The sequence below is a fragment of the Pinus tabuliformis genome, chromosome Q (assembly GCF_031772625.1).
Source record: "Pinus tabuliformis cultivar Carrire ecotype Pingquan chromosome Q, CPIR1, whole genome shotgun sequence".
Taxonomy (NCBI): Eukaryota; Viridiplantae; Streptophyta; class Pinopsida; order Pinales; family Pinaceae; genus Pinus; species Pinus tabuliformis.
The window spans coordinates 1,232,590,414-1,232,611,613 of NC_142296.1; positions in this window are offsets into that span (position 1 = coordinate 1,232,590,414).

The window sequence follows — 21,200 nt, forward strand, 5'->3', positions numbered from 1 at the left end:
GCCCTGAGGAAAGAAAATGCAAACACCTAGTAAGGAACCTGAAAGCTCTAGCATGACTCATGAAGAAGAGGAAGAAATGCTACATGATATATCAAAATTACAAGAACAAGTGCAACAAATGTCACGCTCACAAAAGCTAACAGAAGCTAAGATAAATGGCATGGAATATAAGATAAAGGGCGTGGAAGCTAAGATGGATGATTGGAAGATAGATTTTAAGACAGACATGGAAGAATTAAAGATATATTTGAACACAAACTTGAAGACAGGCATGACAGATATGAAGACAGATTTGACAAATTTTCTACAAGAAATACTTACTAATGGTGAAATGGTAGTAAAGGAAACTCATGATGCGAACAAAAGAAATGTTAATCATGATATCATAGACTCTAATGTTGGATCGAAGACCCACCATATTCCAAAAATCGATATGAGAAAGTTTGATGGCAAGGATCCCGCAACATGGATATTACAGATGGAGCAATTTTTCGATCTCAATAATGTGCAAAACACACAAAAGGTACGTATGGCAACTTTATATTTGGAACCAAATCAGTTTGTATGGTATCAATGGCTTTGCTCTCGTAAACAATTTATCACTTGGGCAATTTTTACGGAAGAATTGATAGCACATTATGAGGATACAAAAAGCAACACTTTTTTTAGCCAATTGATAAGTCTCAAACAAAAGGGTTCAATAATGGAGCACATTGAGGAGTTCCAAAAATTGAACATAAGGGTAAAAGATATTCCAGAGGAGCATAGGATTGATGTGTTCATAGGGTCTTTAAAGGATAATATCCAACATGATGTTCGCCTTTGGGAACCTGATTCATTAGAGAAGGCATTCAGGTTAGCAAGAAAAATGGAAAGCAAAATTATGGCAACCAGGAAGCATACCACTCACAACTATAAAGATGGAAGTGTTGTTGCCCATAGTCTTCCACAACCTATAAGGTTGACACCACAACAATTGGAAGAAAAAAGAGCAAAAGGGCTTTGTTACAGTTGTGATAGCAAATACACTAAAGGTCATAAGTGTGCTGAGAAGAAATTATTCTACATAGATTGTGAAGAGGAAGAAGAAAAGGAGCAAGAAAGGTCAAAAGAAGAGGATATACTCCAGGAACAAAGCCTAGATGAAGAAAAAATAAATCCGACCATATCTTGTAATGCATTGGTGGGAATTACCACTCCTCAAACCATCAAGATAGAAGGACAAATCAAGAAGAAAAAGGTAATAGTGTTGATTGATTCAGGAAGCACCCACAATTTTATTCATTGTAAGGTAGCAAAAGAATTGAATTGCTTCCTATATCCAGCACCAGAGTGTCAAGTGATGATTGCAAATGGAGGAACAATAAATTGCTCTGGAAAGTGCCATAATATCAAGCTATCCATGGGAGAATATGTATTGACTAGCCCAATGCTTTCCATTCCAATGGGAGGTGCTGATGTTGTACTAGGAGTCCAATGGCTACAATCCTTGGGTACAATAGCTTTTAATTTTCAAGAACTTTTCATCAAATTTTCTACGGAAGGAAAGGAAGTTGAATTAAGGGGTATTGCAGGGAAACCAGGAAAGATAATCAGCTCTAATGGTATGACAAAGCTTCTAAAAAAGGAGCAAAGAGGTGTAATTGCACAATTATGTTCGCTAGATGTTTCCACATCAGAATCATCTATTTCTCCAGATCTCCAAAAAGTCTTGGACAATCATTCCAAGGTATTTGAGACTCCCAAAGGTCTCCCACCTATGCGTGATCATGATCATGCTATTCATCTGATTCCAGGAAGTGTTCCTCCAAACATCAGGCCGTACAGATATCCCTATGTCCAAAAGAGTGAAATTGAACGTATGGTTGCAGAAATGCTAGAGGCTGGTATAATTCAACCGAGTCAAAGTTCTTTCTCTGCTCCAGTAGTATTGGTGCACAAGAAGGATGGATCATGGCGCATGTGTCCGGATTATAGGGAGCTCAACAAGCTCACTATTAAAGATAAGTTCCCCATTCCTGTCATTGATGAATTACTGGATGAATTGCATGGATCAATTTACTTCACCAAGTTGGATCTTCGTTCAGGATATCATCAAATCAGAATGAAGATTGAAGACATTCCGAAAACAACATTTAGAACTCATGAGGGTCATTATGAATTTTTGGTCATGCCTTTTGGCCTTACCAATGCACCTTCAACATTTCAAGGTTTGATGAATTCAATTTTCAAACCATTCCTTAGAAAATTTGTGTTAGTATTTTTTGATGATATACTAATCTACAGCAAGTCTTGGAAGGATCATGTTGAACATGTTGACAGGGTGCTACAACTATTGGAGGAGAAACAATTATATGCAAAAAGATCCAAATGTTTCTTTGGAGTCCAGGAGGTGGAATATTTGGGTCATATTGTATCTCATGAAGGAGTTAAGGTAGACCCTAGCAAAATTAAAGCCATTAAGGAATGGAAAATCCCCACATCCATAAAGCATCTGCGAGGATTTCTTGGGTTGACAGGGTATTATCGCAAGTTTGTTAAGAATTATGGGAGAATAGCAGCACCTCTAACAACATTATTGAAGAAAGATGCATTTTCATGGACTCCGGAAGCAACAAAGGCCTTTGAACATCTTAAAGAGGCAATGTGCCAAGCACCGGTCTTAGCTACACCGGACTTCACAAAAACCTTTATTGTGGAATGTGATGCTTCAGGAAATGGAATTGGTGTTGTTCTAATGCAAGATGAAAGACCCATTGCTTTTGAAAGTCGTCCAATCAAGGGAAAGTTTTTAAGAAAAGCTATTTATGAGAAGGAAATGTTGGCAATACTCCATGCACTTAAGAAATGGCGACCCTACCTAATGGGAAGACACTTCAAGGTAAAAACGGATCATGATAGCCTTAAATACTTTTTAGAACAAAGATTATCCTCTGAAGAGCAACAAAAGTGGGTCACAAAGATGTTGGGTTATGACTTTGAAATCATCTACAAAAAAGGGAAGCAAAATGTGGTGGCAGATGCACTCTCAAGAAAGGATGAGGATGTGGAAGCATTGTTGTGCGCCATTTCTATTATCCAACCAGATTGGATAAACGAAGCAAGGGAGGAATGGAAGAATGACGAAGAAGTGTGGGCACTTATTCGAAAGCTACAACAAGATTCCAGTACATTTGATACATTTAGCTGGAAAAATGATTCGTTATGGTACAAAGATCGCTTATACCTCTGTAAGAATTCCCAGCTAAAACAAAAGATTCTTATGGAATTGCACACTTCTCCCTTAGGAGGGCACTCAGGATTTTTAAAAACTTACCACAGGGTTAAGAAGGAATTTTTTTGGATGGCCTTAAATCAGATATTCAAAAGTTTGTGGCAGAATGTTTGGTTTGCCAACAAAATAAAGTTGAAACAATTAAGACACCGGGTCTATTACAACCTTTATCCATTCCAAGCCAACGTTGGGAGGAGGTTTCAATGGATTTTATCACAGGTTTACCCAAGTCTGAGGGAAAAGTGTCATCATGGTGGTAGTTGACAGACTTACCAAGTATGCACACTTTTGTGCATTATCACATCCATTTAAAGCCAGTACAGTTTCTACTGCATTTATGGAAACAATTCAAAAGCTACATGGAAACCCAAAGATTATTGTAAGTGACAGAGATCCCATTTTCACTGGAAATTTTTGGACATAATTATTTTCTTGTCTTGGTACTCAGTTAGCTCATAGCTCATCTTATCATCCTCAATCTGATGGGAAAACTGAGATAGTAAACAAATGTTTGGAAGGATATCTTCGTTGCTTTGTATCTGATAAACAGACACAATGGGTCAAATGGTTGCCTCTGGCTGAATGGTGGTATAACACTTCCTTCCATACAACAACAAAAATGACCCCATTTATGGCACTTTATGGGTATCAACCACCATCCATCACATCATATTTAAGAGAAAATTCTAAGGTTCAGGCAGTGGAACATCACATCGAACATCAACAACAAGTCCTCCAACTCTTAAAGGATAACCTCGTGTTGGCACAGAATAAATGAAACAACAGGCAGATCAACATCGCAGTGAAAGAAGTTTTGATGTAGGTGATTGGGTATTCCTACGGCTACAACCATATAAGCAAATGTCCCTCAAGCAAGCTAAGAAGGATAATAAATTATCACCAAAGTATTATGGTCCGTACAAGGTGTTGCAAAAGATTGGTACTATGGCATACAAATTGGAGCTTCCTACAGCTTCTCGATTGCACCCAGTTTTCCATGTTTCATGTTTAAAGAAGGTTATAGGTGACAAGCTCCCAGTTCAAACAATATTGCCAGAAATTGATGAGGAAGGAAAAATTATATTGGAACCGGAAGCAGTCATAGAAACAAGAACTCGACAGCTACGAAATCGATCAATTTCAGAGTATCTTATCAAGTGGAAGAACTTATCTGCTGAAGATTCCACATGGGAGGATGAGAATTTTATGCAGAAGTATCCAAAACTACTCAAGCATTGAGGACAACACTTTTTTGAAGGAGAGGGGCATGTTGGGTCCCTATAATACTAGTGATTACCCCATTACTATTGTATTTATACCCCTTATTAATATTGTTGTGCCCCTATTGCCCCCATATTGTTATTACTGTGCCCCATAGAATCCCTCTATTGTTATTTTTGTGGCTTTATATTATTATTGTTAGGTCGGCTGGATCATTTTGTGACTCCTTAGACTCCTATATAGAAACGAGGTTTTTTCATTTGAATCATCTAAGAATTTTTCATTTATGTAATGTAAATGAGGTTTCCCCCTCGAAGAGGTTTAATTCTAAGGCGTTGATCTATCTTTTCTATCTTTTCTTCAGCTGGTTTCATAACATATTTTGGTCTCCCAAAATATACTCGATGGTACATGGGAGCACAAGTCCGTACTGGCACTTATCGTCTCAAAGTGGAGGAATCACCCAACCAAAAGTGAGAACAATAGTTACCAGGTTTTACGACGCCGGAATACGTCTCTAGCCTAGACTTCTAGATGTTGTGCGTTAGGTTCCAAAGCGTTGTTAGATTCATTAAATTTATTTTATAGTTGATCTTGCTTAAGAAATTTTCCTTTCAGGTTCACCACATGATGTAGATGTACAATTCCTAAAATGCATTCTAGGATGATAAACAATCGTTTTATCTTCTTTGTGCAATGAAAATCCTAGCTACTAAGGAAAGAGAGATGGAGTTCTTTCAACAAAGAGCAAAGAGCACACACTATAGTCACTGTCCTAAATCAAACCAACAAACAGTCTAAATGCAAATGCACATGCATGTATTTGTTTTCAACCTTCTTAATGTGTAAATGGAAAAAAGAAAGCTAATGCTCAGATCTGAATTATTTTTCAAAGCGACAATTACTAACAAGTTTCTTCTCAAAACAAAATGAGGACAATGGAAACACTTTGCGATTTGGAATTGAAAAATTTCTTTCGACACTAGAAAAACTACTAATTGAGATCAAATACAATAGTAACAGGGTAATCAACTATCAAGAGCAATTAGACTCTCTTCTATGACTGAAAACGACACTTGCGACACTTTCACATCAAGAAACGACAGTACAATTATGTTACTTCTTTGTAAAGGAGAACTGAAAATGACTCAAAAAATACATAAAAACATTTACAGTTCTTTGCACAATGGAGGCGGAATAGCGGTAAGGAAAGGGGTTTCAAACAGAGGTGTACTGACTACAAGCATCAAAACTCTTGAATAGATCTGAAAGGAGTGAACACAGAAACCAAAATTTAGGAACAATGCCTAGTCTGATCAGCGCACCTATAACATAGTGAAACTGAAATGCAACGCACCTACTACACTCAGGAAGTGCGCTGAATTTGAGGTTCACATAATAGACAGTGCGCTGGACCAGGGAAGAGACTTTGATTGGGTTCAGGGTCACAGTTTGTAGTTCAGTTCAGGGATTTTGGTCGAGCAAGTGGTAATCAGTAAATCAATCACAGGGGTAGATCTAAGGAGGTTACTAGAGCCACCACAAGGGAAATTAGAGAGTTTGTAAATCAATTGTTTAATTCATAAACAAAACCTGGAGATTGACTGAAGCAGCTTTGATCTACTTTGCACTTGCATAGCAAATGCAGTTCGAAGGCTAGCTGGCTTGACTTCAGGCTCCGTCTCTAAGTTTATAAAGTAAACAAATGTAGATGAACAAATAATCTACTTGCTCCCCAGCGGAGTCGCCATTTTGTTACTGGGAATAGTGTCTATTCAGAACTGCTAATCCCACTAAGGCTGGTAGTGTCGTGGCGGAAAAAGTCGTTTGTGCGGACACAACTGACCTCCCTAGGAGTCTAAACTCTCTAGCGACAATCAAGACAAAATGGAGCAATCTTTCTCTAAATACATCTTTTAAAATATGAAAACTACAAGTGTTTAGGCTTACCTTATTCCAAAACGCTGTTGTTGTAGTCCGTCCTTGCCGATCCGGATGAGCTCCTCCTTCACATCAATTCCTGCAACCACAAACAATCAAACAATTACCAAGCACTTGCATCTCATATAATAAAACATATATTTAACATGCAGACCAAGGAACACATGAAATAACTCATTAACACAAGCTATTGAGAAAAATAAACCAGTTTGTATTAATAACGAAACAAAGAAACTCTTACAACCTGGCCTTGGTGTTGTGCAAGTTCCTCCCAGGGTCCATCAAGGGTTTTCCTCTACTTTGACAAATCTCACCCACTTCCAAGTAGAATCAAGCAAAGACAATCTCTCCTCACAAGGTTCTAAATGGGAGACCTAATTCCTGCAGCATTTACCCAAAGAAAATGTATAGCTTCAACCTCCCCTCCCTCTGGCTCAATGCCTTTATTTATAGTGCTGTAAAGAGGTTATTCAGGTCCACCATCAATGGGATAATCCCCCTCTTTGGGTGGGATAGCTCCCTTATTGATGGGATAAGTTCCCCCTTAATAGAGATACATGAACCAACTGGAGGCACATCCATTTCATCAAACCGACCTCTAGAAAGTTCTAGAAGTAACCACAAGTAACTTTTTTAAGATGAAACTTTCGCATTTTGCCTTTTACAGAAGGACGCACCTGTCCTTTGACATACAGAGCGTCCAAAGATGCAGATTTTGTGAACATTGTGAGCGTCCCCACATCTAAGGCTTGAGAGAACCTGCGTCCCCAGAGATAAACACATTTTTTTACAAGACTTTCTCTCTTCTTTGAGTTTGAGATGGATAACAGAGGCATAAGACTTGCCTAAGAGGGTAGCATGACTGTTGATTTGAGCCATACTAACTGTAAGTAGTCATGGTGACATTTTTTAGTGTAACAGATTGCCCCCTAAAGTGCGAAGCCTGGAATAGATTAGGGTTTTGTAATTCTAGGAAGGGTGAAGCGCTTTATCATTTCAAGGATTGTCTTGTGGATAACCTGGTTGGAACCTGCAATTTTCAACACAAAATACATGTATAAGATTATATCATCACTGAGGTAGGCATTCCCATACTCAGATTCAAAACTTTAACTAATGGACTAACTACTCTGATACAGGAATGATCTTGCAGTACATCATTTTTATAGACTTTTGTAGACACAGTATGGACGCAGCCATCTGTTTATGATTAGTCTACATAGATAATGAATACAAAACTCCTCGCAGCCTGGATGGTAAAACTAGATCCAGGGTCTTCAATTCTACTTCCCGAATTGGTACGATTCTAGCCATGTGATTAAATGATTTGATGTCGAACATGTTAGAAACCACTTGATTACCAGTCGATGATGTAAACTGTTAACAAGCGTGAGAGAGACCACCAGTAATGTCAATGGTTCTCAAAGTACCAAGCACAACCCGTGAAATGTGAATAGATGTTTTGATGTCGAACACTTCACGGAATCCTTTGATCGAAAGTCAATGATGTAAACTGACGTCAAAGGCGAGAAACCTGCCATTGATGCATGCAGACTTCAAGGTACTGTCGATTCCTAAGTCATCTTTCTAGATAATGTGTCGATGTCGATAGAAAGCGACCCGTTGCAGGCAAGCCCGCAACACGAAATCATTGTTCAAGTTGAAGAAATGTTGCTGTAAGGACTGACTCAAGGATGGTCAAATGGATGACAAGTATTTTGCAGATGAAAGTTTTGCTTGCAGACCTCTTGAACACATAACGACACGACAGATGGCTTGGTGACGAATAACTCAAAGTTAATCCCTGGAACCCGGTTAAAGACTTTCAAAGTGGTTTGATCAACTGTGAGGTAAAAGATTTCCCAACCCAGGTGAATGAAAAGTGTCGTGTTCAAGAGCGGTAATAAAGTTTCTTTCGAGACAAAAGGTAACAAACAGGTTCATTCTTCTCTCTTTTCCCCCACCATTTCTGGCAAGTACCTCTTTATTTTTAACAAGCTTGAGGAGGATAACATATGCTTGATTATAAGCTCATCCTTCGGACGAGTCCAACCTAGTTTAAATTCGAACCCTAGGAAGGAGTGGTTCGTTCCTGTTTGTAATTGAACAGGTCCTCTACTGTAAAAGTTTAACGAGCCCAGTATAGGAGAAACTCGGCGTTTTTCAATTTTAGAGAGTCTGAAAAAACTAAAGGAGACTCCACGTTGAACTTTTTCGTACATTTGTGTCCCTCAAGCCCGAAAAAGTATAAAATAATACCTGGGGGAACCGCTTGATCTTGCGACCAAGGAGTACTTTCATAATAGTGTCGTTGACCTGAAAAGTAAAAAGCGATCAAGGACACGTCGTTTTATTTCCTTATCGAGTTTGAAACGACAAAAACCCGGCAATCTTTTCCTGATTTTGCGGTCAGAAAAGAGCTAAAAGGGGACCGTCTTTTAATTCCGTTTTAACGAGTGTAAAAGAAACGCTCGGCGATCTTTTCATGTTTTAGGAGTCAGAAAAGGGCTTAAAAGATGACTCTGATATTTTTGTTTGTGAAAAATTACAATTTCCCTCGAAATCCCTTTGTCCTGCACAAAAGCAACACATTACTCATACCTGTTTAAAATAGGCAAAAATACATCGAAAAACATCTTTTCATGGTAAAAAATGAACTAATTCATCCAAAAAACCTATAAAAAGACCTTTTACCATGTCATTTTTACCGTTTCACTGTTGAGGTTGAAAAAGGAGCTTTTGACAAGAAAATTTCCGTGGTCGCTGCAGAAAATCCAACCGTCGGAATTGAACGCCGTCTTATCCAGGTATTTTACACATCCTACTCTGCATTTCTATCCGTTTAGAATTAATTTTTAGGTCTTAGTTTCATTTTTTGGGGGGGTTTTGGTTTTGGAATGCGCCTCTCGGCGGACGCGGGTGCCCTTCGGGTGACCCGCGTCCCCCGACTTTTTCTCATACGGGAAAAAGGTCGGAAGACGCGGCCCGCCTTCAGGCCAGCCGCGTCCGGGCGCCCTGTGCTACAAAGCCGGGGTGCGTCTTCCGAGAAGTGCGCATTTCAAAACCCCAACTCCCTCAAAAAACTACCAAAAATTCCCAAATCAATTTCTAATTGCTATTTTTGATGTGCAGGGTATTAACCATGTTAGATTGGAGAGAAAGAGAGCATGTAGAGGATGATGAAGTTGCAATAAATCATCAACCTTCCCTGGATGCCCTAAGAGCATGCGGGTTATACAAATACTGGACCATACCGGGCATGAGGGGCCAGGTAAGATTCTTGGAATGGCTGGTTGAGCGATGGAACGTTCAAGAACAATGCTTTTACATAGGAGGGCACCAGCTCGAGATAGAGCCCTCGGATGTATACTTTCTCACTGGCTTGCCGAACAGAGGCGAGCAACTCAGTCTTGCGGGGACTAGGCCGGGTGGCCAATCCCTTGATAGTCTCCGCGACGAGTGGTGCACACCTGGGGCTCACCATTCGAAAGGCATAGAGATAAAACACATCACTCTGCGTGAACTCAAAGTCATAGCGTTCACGGTTACCAGAATTTGCGGCGCGGCCGCTTTACACATTGCTTCCGGATCCCAAATGCGGATGGCAATTGACTGTTACCAAGGCACCATTTTCAACTGGTGTGAAGCTGTGTCGGCTCATATGAAGAGCCAACTGACCAAGGCAAAGAACGGATGACTAAAGACTTTTGGATATGGGCCTCTAGTCGTGAGCTTTGCCTTGGAGAGAGTTCCCATGCTGATCCCTCAGCAACTCACTGTTGATATCTTGGGTCCTCGGGAGCCAAAGCTGATACGATGGGTTGCGGTGATGGCCCGGCATCCTGACGAGGGCAAGGCGGTGGTTCAATTCTCAGATAGTTATTTTCACTGGTTAGAGGACCAGGTTTTTTCGATACAGGACTTTCCGTATGCCGGAATGGATTTTAGAGGTGATCCGGACATGGTTCTTCCACCGGGAGAACAATGGGATGACAGAGGTACTTTATTTTCACAAGTTTTCTAATTATGTATTTTTTATTTTTCATATATATCGTCTCAAAACTAATAGTAAAATTTTCAAAATGCAGATGTTGGTCCACAGCGTCCAGCCAACCTCCGGCCTTTTGATAGACTACATCCAGCTGCACCGGTACCGGCCCCACAGGATGCGGCCACAGAAGTACTAGCTGAGTTGGAGCATGATCTAGAGCGTCTCACGGCAGATATACCTGAGACTACTATGGACGACATTCCTACCAGGCTTCAGCGCTTCGTAGTCGCGGTCCCTGGACCGTTTAGGAGATTTTTGCGTAAGGTAGCCCGTGCAGTGGTGTCATACAGAGAGCACCACCAGTGATTGACTAGTCACTTTTGTAGTCACATGTGACATTTTGACTTTTTGTACTTATCATTTTGCCGATCATAAGGTGTTTTTCAACCTATGATCGAAGACGATGTATATTTTTTGACACACTCCTATCTATATATATATCACTATTACCGGCTTATCTTGTTTAACATATGTGATGAAATGTTTTTAAATTTACTTGCATGATTATCGTAAATGTCTGTCCAACATTCGAGAAGCAATTGCATCTGCTAATGTATTTAAAGACCTTGGAATATGCTGATATTCAATGTAATCAAATTCACGTTCCAAGAGACGCACTCTCAAAAACAACCTTAATAACACAGGATTTCTAATGGCATAAACTCTATTAAGCTGTAATACAACAAGTTCAGAATCTAACCTCACTATCAAACGTCGAATTCCAAATGAAATAGATTCGGATAATAATTCAACCACTGCACTGTATTCTGCAATGTTGTTCGTTGTTTGACCGAGGCTTACCCCATGCATAGAAACTAACTCGTCAGAGGGCGAATAGATAACCCAAGCTGCGGAAGAGATATTCCGTGTACTACGACAAGCACCATCAGCAAATCCAATGTATGTTTGGAGAGGCGTCGACATCTGCAATATCAAGAGTAAAACCAAGATAAGCCAGAATAACGACGAAAAAACACACTCTCTAAGCTAAGCACACTGACTAAACTAACAAACACGCTAGCTAGAAAGAAAATCTAACCTATCTAAAAAATTCTCCATCCACCATTTAAGCATAATACCTCTTTAGGTAAAGTCCATTTCTGGGTTTACCCAAAGAGTCCCCATCAAAATCAACTAGCTCATAAGCCCCTTTTGCTAGCTTTCGCTTTACAATGTAGGGTCCATGCCACATAGGAACGAATTTTCCAGCACCTAGCTTATCGTTAGCTTGATCATATAATAGCACTAGGTCTCCTTCCGAAAAACTTCGAGGGGTTACATTTCTATCATACTGAGCTTTCATTCGTTTCGCGTGAGTCTCGATTGCCAATGTAGCGTCACGTCGAGTCTCATCTAATTTAGCCAAGTATAATAAACGTTTCTCCTCTTCGGAAGTAGCTGGAAGTAATTCGACAGCCATTTGAAGTGATGGGATTTCGCATTCAATGGGTAACACAGCTTCCAAGCCATAAACTAGCTGGAAAGGAGTGAACCCTGTTGAATTTTTCACTGAGGTTCGGTATGCCCATAGCGCTGAAAATAACATGTTGTGCCAATTCGACCGATGAACACCAATGGTTCGTCGGATCATGATAACTAGAACTTTGTTGATAGACTCAACCAAACCGTTGGCTTGCGGATAATAAGGAGTAGAGCTATCGTGGCGCAAACCAAGCTGGCTTGTAAGCTCAGTCATCATGATGTTTCGAAAATGGCTCCCATGGTCAGTAATGATTGCTTGTGGGACACCAAACCTAGTTATGATATGATTGAATACGAAAACTGCAGCTGTTTTGCCGCTTGCGTCGAATGTAGGCATCGCCTCGGCCCACTTAGTAAAATAATCAACCGCAAGGATGATATACGCATGCCCCCCGGCCGAGTGAGGGTTACAAGTAATAAAGTCGATACCCCATTTGGCGAATGGACCAGCGGCAATTATAGGGTGGAGAGGAGCAGGTGGAGCGCGCATCTTGCGATCAAACACTTGACAGTTGTGGCATTTCCTGACGGCAATGATACAATCTTTAAACATAGACGGCCAGAAATAGCCAGCGCGCAACACCTTCTGAGCTGTGGCATACCCAGACATATGACCGCCACATGCTCCAGAGTGACAATCATTCAAAACTCTCTCAGCCTCTTCGTGAGTTAAACAACGTCGAAAAACTAAGTCTGCCCCCCGGCGATAAAGTGTATCTCCAATAATTCTGTATGGCTGGGATTGAAACCGAATTTTTCGACGTTCCGCTTTGGAAGCTTCAGGCCGAAAGGTTTGGGTTTGGAGATAGATGATTATATCCCCGTACCACGGATCTACAGTACTGATAAGAAACAAAGATTCGTCCGCAATGGACTCTTCTGCCACAGTCTCTGTGTCAGCACTCGGGAAATCACACATCAATTCCGCAAAAACTAAGGATTTCTTAGACTTGGACTTCTCGAACTCCAAGTCGAACTCTTGCAGGATAACGATCCATTTAGAGTACTTGCCCCCTAGCAGTTGTTTTGTCAAAATATAAATCATAGGGTTGCAATCCGAAATAACTGTAGTTTTACGGAGAAGAATGTAGTGACGAAAACGCTGGACAGCTTGAACGGCTGCCAGGGCCAATTTCTCCACATGCGAATATTTTAGCTCAGTGGGATTCAAGGTCCTACTAAGATAATATATCACATGCTCCGCTCCGAATTCATCTTCTTGAACTAACACCATTCCAATGGTGGAATGCGAAGCTGCGAGGTATAAGAAGTAGTCCTGGTTGTAGTTGGGAGGATGCAACAACGGTGCATGGGTCAACGCGTGTTTAAGTGCATCAAAAGATTGTTGGGCAATCTCGTCCCAAAAGAATTGTGCGTTCTGTTTCAACAACCGTGTAAAACCTTTAGTGACCTCGGCGTAGTTTGGGATGAATCGGCGTAAAAAGTTCGCTTTCCCTTGCAAACTTTGGAGTTGGCGCAAACTCGAAGGAGGAGGCAATTTGATGATAGCCTCGACTTTCGAGGGATCGACGCGAATGCCGGCTTTTGAAACAACAAATCCCAGCAATCGACCTGTTTCTATACAGAAAACACACTTGTGGGGATTCAACCGAATTCGATAATGCCTACACCTCATAAAGATTGCTCGTAGGTGGACAAGGTGATCAGCTCGATGTAAAGAATGAGCAGGCAAATCATCGAGATAGGGTTGCACAATGTGCTTGATGTCATGAAATGCATAAGACATCGCCCGTTGAAAAGTAGCCCCGGCATTCTTAAGCCCAAAAGGTAATTTGCAATAAGCAAATGTCCCCCATGGACAAATGAATGCCGTTTTTGGTTGGTCGGCAGGTAGAATATTGATTTGATTATAGCCCGAAAAACCATCCATGAAGGAAAACATTTCACTTCCGGCACAATCATCAATAATTTGATCGATATAAGGCGTAGGATAGTTGTCTTTTGGACAAGCTCGATTTATATCCCTATAGTCGATACAGATTCTTATTGTTCCTTGTTTCTTGTTGACTGGAACAATATTCGATACCCAATCCGTTAACGGGATCGGATAAATGAAACCTGCTTTCAACAGCTTTTCGACTTCTGCTTTAATCGCAGCCGCTTTTCGAGGGTGAATCTGACGCAACCGTTGCCGGACGGGTTTAGCATCCGGGTAGGTCTTTATTTCATGAACAACAATGGCAGGATCGATTCCCGGCATTTCCTCGTAAGACCAGGCAAACACATCGCGGAATTCTTGGAATAGGGCCTTGTAAGTTTGGATTTCTTCTTCAGTACATGCGGCACCTATATGAATGTTCTCCTCAATTCCGGGCTTCACTGAAATATCAATGGGAATAGTACGAGAAATATTCCCTAAATTCAGCTCTGAATCAGAATGTTTCGTTGGATCCTGAGCGTCTTTGACATATTCAGCGGTAAAGATAGATGAAAAATCATTTTCAAATGCATCATCCTTAGGTAAAAACGAAGATCTGTGATGGAGATCCTCCCATGGTAGATCATCTACACTTAGGATTTCGCGAAGTTGTTCGTCAGATGACACGACTTCGGGAAACGCTATCCGTTCTAAGGTTGAGGTGAAAAGTGATTCTTCACTGACCACATTCATTTGGTCGATTTCGGTTGAATGAAAGTCGGTAAAAGACATGACAGCTTCATAAGCAATTTCATATGGACTCAAAGGCATAGCATCACCGAATGAGTCTATCTCAGAGTCAGATGGGACAATCCAAGGATCATCATAAATAATGTTTTCTGATGTAATCATATGAATTGTTGCAAATGAAGGGTCTACGTTGAGTGGAGGGAGAGGAAAAGTTCCCAGTAAACCGGAATCCTTAACTAAACCTACACCAACGTCCCTATAAGGGATTGTCGTCTTACCGACATGCTGGATACTCTCTGAAGAGGCTGGGTCGGATGAAAAGTATGTCAGCTGATCAATAGTCACGATCTTACCGTTATGTGGAAACTTAATTACTCTGAAGACCGATGAAACGACCGCTGTCATAGCATATGACCAACTTCGACCCAAAAGAAGGTTGTAGTCTAGAGGGGCATCAACCACTTCCACATCCAGACTAACGGTTTTACCTTCTACCCCTATAGGCAATTCTTGTAGAATACCAAACGGACGGAACCCACGGCCATCAAAGGCCTTAAGGATGGTGGGGGATTGGTTCAACGAAGGAGAACCAAGCGATCTCCAACATTGAATCGACATAATACACGTAGAAGCTCCCTCATCAATCACAGTCCGATGAATAGGCCTGTTTTTGACTATCACTGGAATTTGGAAAGCCATTTGATGGGGGAGACGCGGTGTACTATTTTCTAGATCGAAGATCATTAGATTCGGGTCCTGAACATCAACAGCTCCGATAGCCGACAAAAGCAATTTTCGTTGTGCTGGGCATGATTGCAGCACTTCTAACGCCGACATTGCTGAGGGTGAAACAGCTAAGTCCTCAACAATGTTGTAATTCTGGGCTGCTCTCGCATGTGGATTGAAAGCAGACCTTCGAAGTACACCCTTGGCGGGCGGCTTAATCACTAAGTCTGGGTTAGGTTTTTCGATCTGTAGTGGATCGGAACCAGGAGCTGAGGTTGATGGGTTAGAGTGAGAAGATTCTGCTTCCTTACCATCAACAGGATTCTTACTACCATAATCTTGCGATCGAGTCGCAATCCTCACATGAGACATCATCAAAATGGGTTCTTCACTGGCATTCGAAGAAGAACCTATCATCTTATTCTCCTGCTCCGGAAATGGATTTTTTAACACAGCAGGAGTGGGAGAACCTTTGACTATTTTCACAACCTCGGCCCGATGAGGGCAATCTCTCGTAAAATGATCCTCTTCACAAATAAGACAAGGATATCGAGGTTTGCGCTTTTCGTCATTGGTTTCCGACTTTTCTGTTTTCTCCTTCGGAGCCTTGTCTGCTTTAGCCTTCTTCTTTCCTTTCTTCTTTCCACCGTTTTTTGATTTGGCCGTAGATGACTCTACAGCGTGAATATCGGCGGTAAGTTCAGGAGGAGAAGACTCTCCTGTCGGAGAATCAGGCAAAGTGATAATTGGAGTATTGAAGCCTTGGAAGACTTCTTCTTGCTCTTCGTAGTCACGATACCAATCATACCATCAGCGGCATGAGATCCCGAAGGAGCAGCAGCGATTTGATTCGACTTTGGAAGATCCGGAATCTTCTCGTGTAATGTACCCGACTGAGTGTAAACTAAGTCAAGGTATTGTGCCTGAGCAATGACTTGCTCCTCAGTAACTACTCCGGCCTTAGCTACATCTTCAGTAATCTTCGGTAATAATGATTTGACAAACCATTCAGCTAAGATTTGGTCCGGGATAAAAACTTTCACTAACCTCCTTCGACGTCTCCACTCATGAATGTGATCAGAAATATACGTGGACGTCGATTGTTTTAGTGAAGTTAATAACTCCGTGCCGTTATCGTATCTGACCGGCAACTGAAAGTGAGTTAAGAACGAGGTAGCTAACTGGCTAAAGTTGTAAAAAGAGGCCCGTGGTAACTCAATGTACCACTTGGCCGCGAGACCAATGAGTGTACGCTGAAAAAGACGTAAGCGGATGGAATCATCTGAGATAGAATTTGAAGCACACCAGAGGTGGTAAGTCATCACGTGATTGGACGGATCCTCTCCAGACTTACCTTCGAACTTGGGTATATCACTGGGCAACTTATTTGGCATTGGCGGCCAGAACGGAAGATATTGAATTGGATCGTTCGTTAGGCGCGTCAAGTCTGGTAAATCCAAAGTTGCGATAAACGGTAACTGCCGGTTAGGATCTCTAAAACTCTGGGTCACAATACCAGCCCCAGGAGGAGGATATCCAGGATAACTAGGAACAGGAGTCGCATTTGGGATATTATATCCTCCTGGAAAACCAGGATTAACCGGACCGTACTGGGGTTGTTGAGGTTGTTGATAAGTGTACCCAGGATACGGTTGATACTGGTAAACCGGTTGTTGGACAGCTTGCCCATGTTGGTACTGTCCCTGGTACGGAGGTTGAACAAATTGAGGTTGAGTAGTAACAACCGTACTTATACCAGGCTGACCTATAGGCATCTGGACCGTGGTTTGAATCGTAGATCCAGACAACGGTAAAGATGTCTGAGGTGTGGTAACAGGGACAGTAGAAACTGGAGCCGTCGATACTCCAGAAGTAAGTATGGTAGATGTAGCGGTAGTTGCAGCAGCCGTTTGAGATGGAGTACTAGGTGCAATTGGCGGCTGAGTAACTACCGAAGTTACAGAAGTTTGAACATTTGGCTGGACAGGTTGCGGTTGCTGGGTTGGACCAGAAACTACGGGTTGTCCAGCTTGAGGAACCATCTGTACACTTGGCTGCAACACCTGTTGACCCTGTGATGGATCCCATACTAACATTCCAGGGTATTGACCCGTAACAGGTTGAGGATACTGAGATCCATAACCGGATTGAGGGTAGGATTGATAATTGTAAGGTGCAGTTCCCATACTTGGAACATATGACTGACCTTGAGGCGGTTGATAACCTTGACTCGAGTATTGACCTTGAGGTTGATAACCTTGAGGTAAATACTGATACTGGGGTTGACCTTGACCTTGAGGTTGGTACCCTTGAGGTTGATAACTTTGGGGTTGATACCCTTGAGGTTGCCATCCTTGAGGTTGCCATCCTTGAGGTTGATATTGATACTGAGGTTGACCCTGGGGTACATATTGAGGCTGGGGTTGACCTTGAGGCGCGTATTGCACCATAGGTGCATACTGACTTTGAGGTTGCCCCCCAGACACGATTTGTGTACCTTGAGGTTGCCCCCCAGGCGTTAACTGCGGTTGCCCCCCAGGCGGTAATTGGCCACCTTGAGGTTGAGAAACGGGAACTGAACCTGACATCATGTAAATGTCTCCTACACCCAATGGTACATTACCACTGTTTCCAATTAATAACCCATGATCAACGGGTTGAGGAGATGCCCCCGCAAAGGTACCAGAAAGAGATTGATACCCAGTGGGAACAGAAGGACCGCCGTGTAAAAAAGATTCAGGACTTTGAGTAAACACGGACGACTGACCAGACATATTTACAGGAGTATAAATACCTCTAGGTGGAAAAGGAGTACGAGGTGGAGAAAAACCTACCCCTGAGTTGTCTAAATAATTGGTTAACGAAAGGTACCAAGTAGTACTTCTAGGAGGACTGTAAAAGATGGATTCACGCTCCCTTAGATCAATAGTAAGTTGACCTTCAAGGTTAGAGACACCTATATCCTCCTCTGGAGCAAGTTCTTCTATAGCAATCAAACCAGTAGGAAGATTTTCGGTGATAATTCTTTCTATTCTTGGTGAATCTGGAACACTAGAAGTTGGAGTAACAGGTTCAGATATTTCAGGTTCTTCGCCTGTATCACTAGCAGACGAAAAATTACCGACAAGCTCAGAAACTGAAACAGCTTCGGGATTATAACCTGTCTCTAAACTTTGGTAATCTGGATGGACTACCAAGGAAGATTCTCCTTCTTCAGGTGAACCTACTCTACTGTCACTAGGAGGAGTTACAAGGACCTTTAAACCTTCTAAATTACCCGGGTCGTCTCGAGGAGGTGATCCCCTAAGTCTACGGGATCTTCTCAACAATTCGGCCACAGAAACAACTTCAGGAGACTGGCCCCGAAGTCTACGGGACTGTCTCGGTAATTCCGCCACAATTAAAGATTTTTAACTACAACACACGAAAAAAAAGTAAAAATTTCAAATCAAACCACCTAAAGTCTTCTAAAGAAGCAAACAAATTTGAAGCACACGCCTAAAGAATCTAGAGCGTCAAACCAAACACAAACAGTAGTCTTCCGGACCAAAAGCGCTAGTTGGTGATGAAATCCAACCTCGCAGGATTCAGTACAGAAATGGCGGGTGGAACAGTTACCCCGGCAACCTGCTTAATGAATAGACCGGCACAAGTTCCTCCACTTTAACCGTCTCGAAGTGAAGTGAACCCCCCGGAAAATCCAAGTGAGTATAACCGACGTCTGCTCCAGGTACAGTGGGACCTTCCCTCCACCGTCACCTCGGTAGAACCCTAAAGATTATGGTCACTAAAGTTACCAATCACAACAATTACACCTGGGGGAACAGTCTAAACTCCGACAGCACGCAAGGGCAGAGTAACAAGCTCAATCCCCTTACCGGCTCCTTGACAGTAATCCAAGGTTTACCGATAAGTGACCCCTGGCTCCTCGACAATGGTTAATCCGAGGTTTACCGTTTGTAATACGTACTGTCTGGCGTCGTTCCCAACGAGGGGGGAATGATCCCCTCACTGGTTCGGACACGAGCTCGTGCTTCTCCTTTAAGAGGAGCTTTCCCAGAATGCAATTGAAACAATTGGATTTATTCTACTCAAGATAAACTATCTGTTTGGTTTTGTAGTCTTGGAGAGTTAAGTACTCACCTACTCCAAGACCCTAGCCTAAGCTATGTTGGTGTTTCAGAGCCCTAGAAAAATAAAAATTACTAGATTGATTTTAATTTAAGCGTTACTTTTAAGGTTGTTTCTTAAGTCAAAAGGTGATGGAAGTGAAACCAGTGGTGTGTTGACTCGACTCGAAACCACTACAAAATGCACCTAGGATGATTTACCCACTACTTTACTTTTTCGATGAATTGCTTAACTAAAAAGTTGAGAGAATGCAATTTTTATAAAAGCAACTTCTTAATTAAGGACAATCAAAGAAACAATTCGTTTGTCTTTTCCAAGCATAAAAACATGACCACTCTTTACTTGCACGAAAAAACTCTTTTTCTCTTTCAAAAACAAAAAGCTACTTGAAACAAGACTTTTAAAAGGAGATGTTTTTGTATTTTTCTTATTTAACGAAAAACGTAAATCTATTTTAATAAAAATCAATTGCAAACTATGAAATCTATGAAAATTCACTCAAAAAACAAAACAAATCAAAAGGAAATTACCCTAATTAATCCTAATGAGGCAAAGCCAACAATGATTATTCTAAGGTGTTTTACTTGATCACAATCAAATCAAGGACTAGCTTATTGCAGAACCAAAAACTAGTCAAAACAAAACTCTAATCTTTTTGTTCTTTTGTAAAATGGAAATCAACACTTTATAAACAAGTAATTCGAAATTTGACCCAAAAGACAACTTAAATGGCAAGTTGCTCACACAAGGAGACTTTACGACAGGCCCGACTTCTAAGAAGGCTGACAAACCAGAGAGATCTAAGGCTGGACAACTTTCTACCGTCAAAGTCACTACAGGACCTATTCAAAAATCAAACCCTAGGCCTAAACTTCGTTGAAATCCACTAAAACACTCAAAGCTCACAAAACAAGTTCAGGTGAAAATTTTTGACAGGGTACTAAAGGATCTGGGCAGAAAACACTGAGAAAAAACAAAATCTAAAAGCAATTAAAGCAAAAATGGAATTTTCATAAATTCTACAGGAAGACGCAGGCAACCCGTTTTAACAGGCGCGGGCCCGCTCTGTGCAAACGGAAACAGCGCGTCCAAAGACGCACTGTGCAGTACTCAGAGGGTGCGTCTCTCTGGAAAAGTTAAGGAAAACCAAATCTAACTAAATCTAAAGCTAAGCCACCCAAATACTAATTCTCACAGTCAAAAACCAGAAAATAAAAATGATTTTCTCAGAGCAAAGTTCACACAAAGGAAAAGACTTTCTCATTAATGGATTCCCCAGTGGAGTCGCCAATTTGTCGTGGCGGAAAAAGTCGTTTGTGCGGACACAACTGACCTCCCTAGGAGTCTAAACTCTCTAGCGACAAACAAGACAAAATGGAGCAATCTTTCTCTAAATACATCTTTTAAAATATGAAAACTACAAGTGTTTAGGCTTACCTTATTCCAAAACGCTGTTGTTATAGTCCGTCCTTGCCGATCCGGATGAGCTCCTCCTTCACATCAATTCCTGCAACCACAAACAATCAAACAATTACCAAGCACTTGCATCTCATATAATAAAACATATATTTAACATGCAGACCAAGGAACACATGAAATAACTCATTAACACAAGCTATTGAGAAAAATAAACCAGTTTGTATTAATAACGAAACAAAGAAACTCTTACAACCTGGCCTTGGTGTTGTGCAAGTTCCTCCCAGGGTCCATCAAGGGTTTTCCTCTACTTTGACAAAGCTCACCCA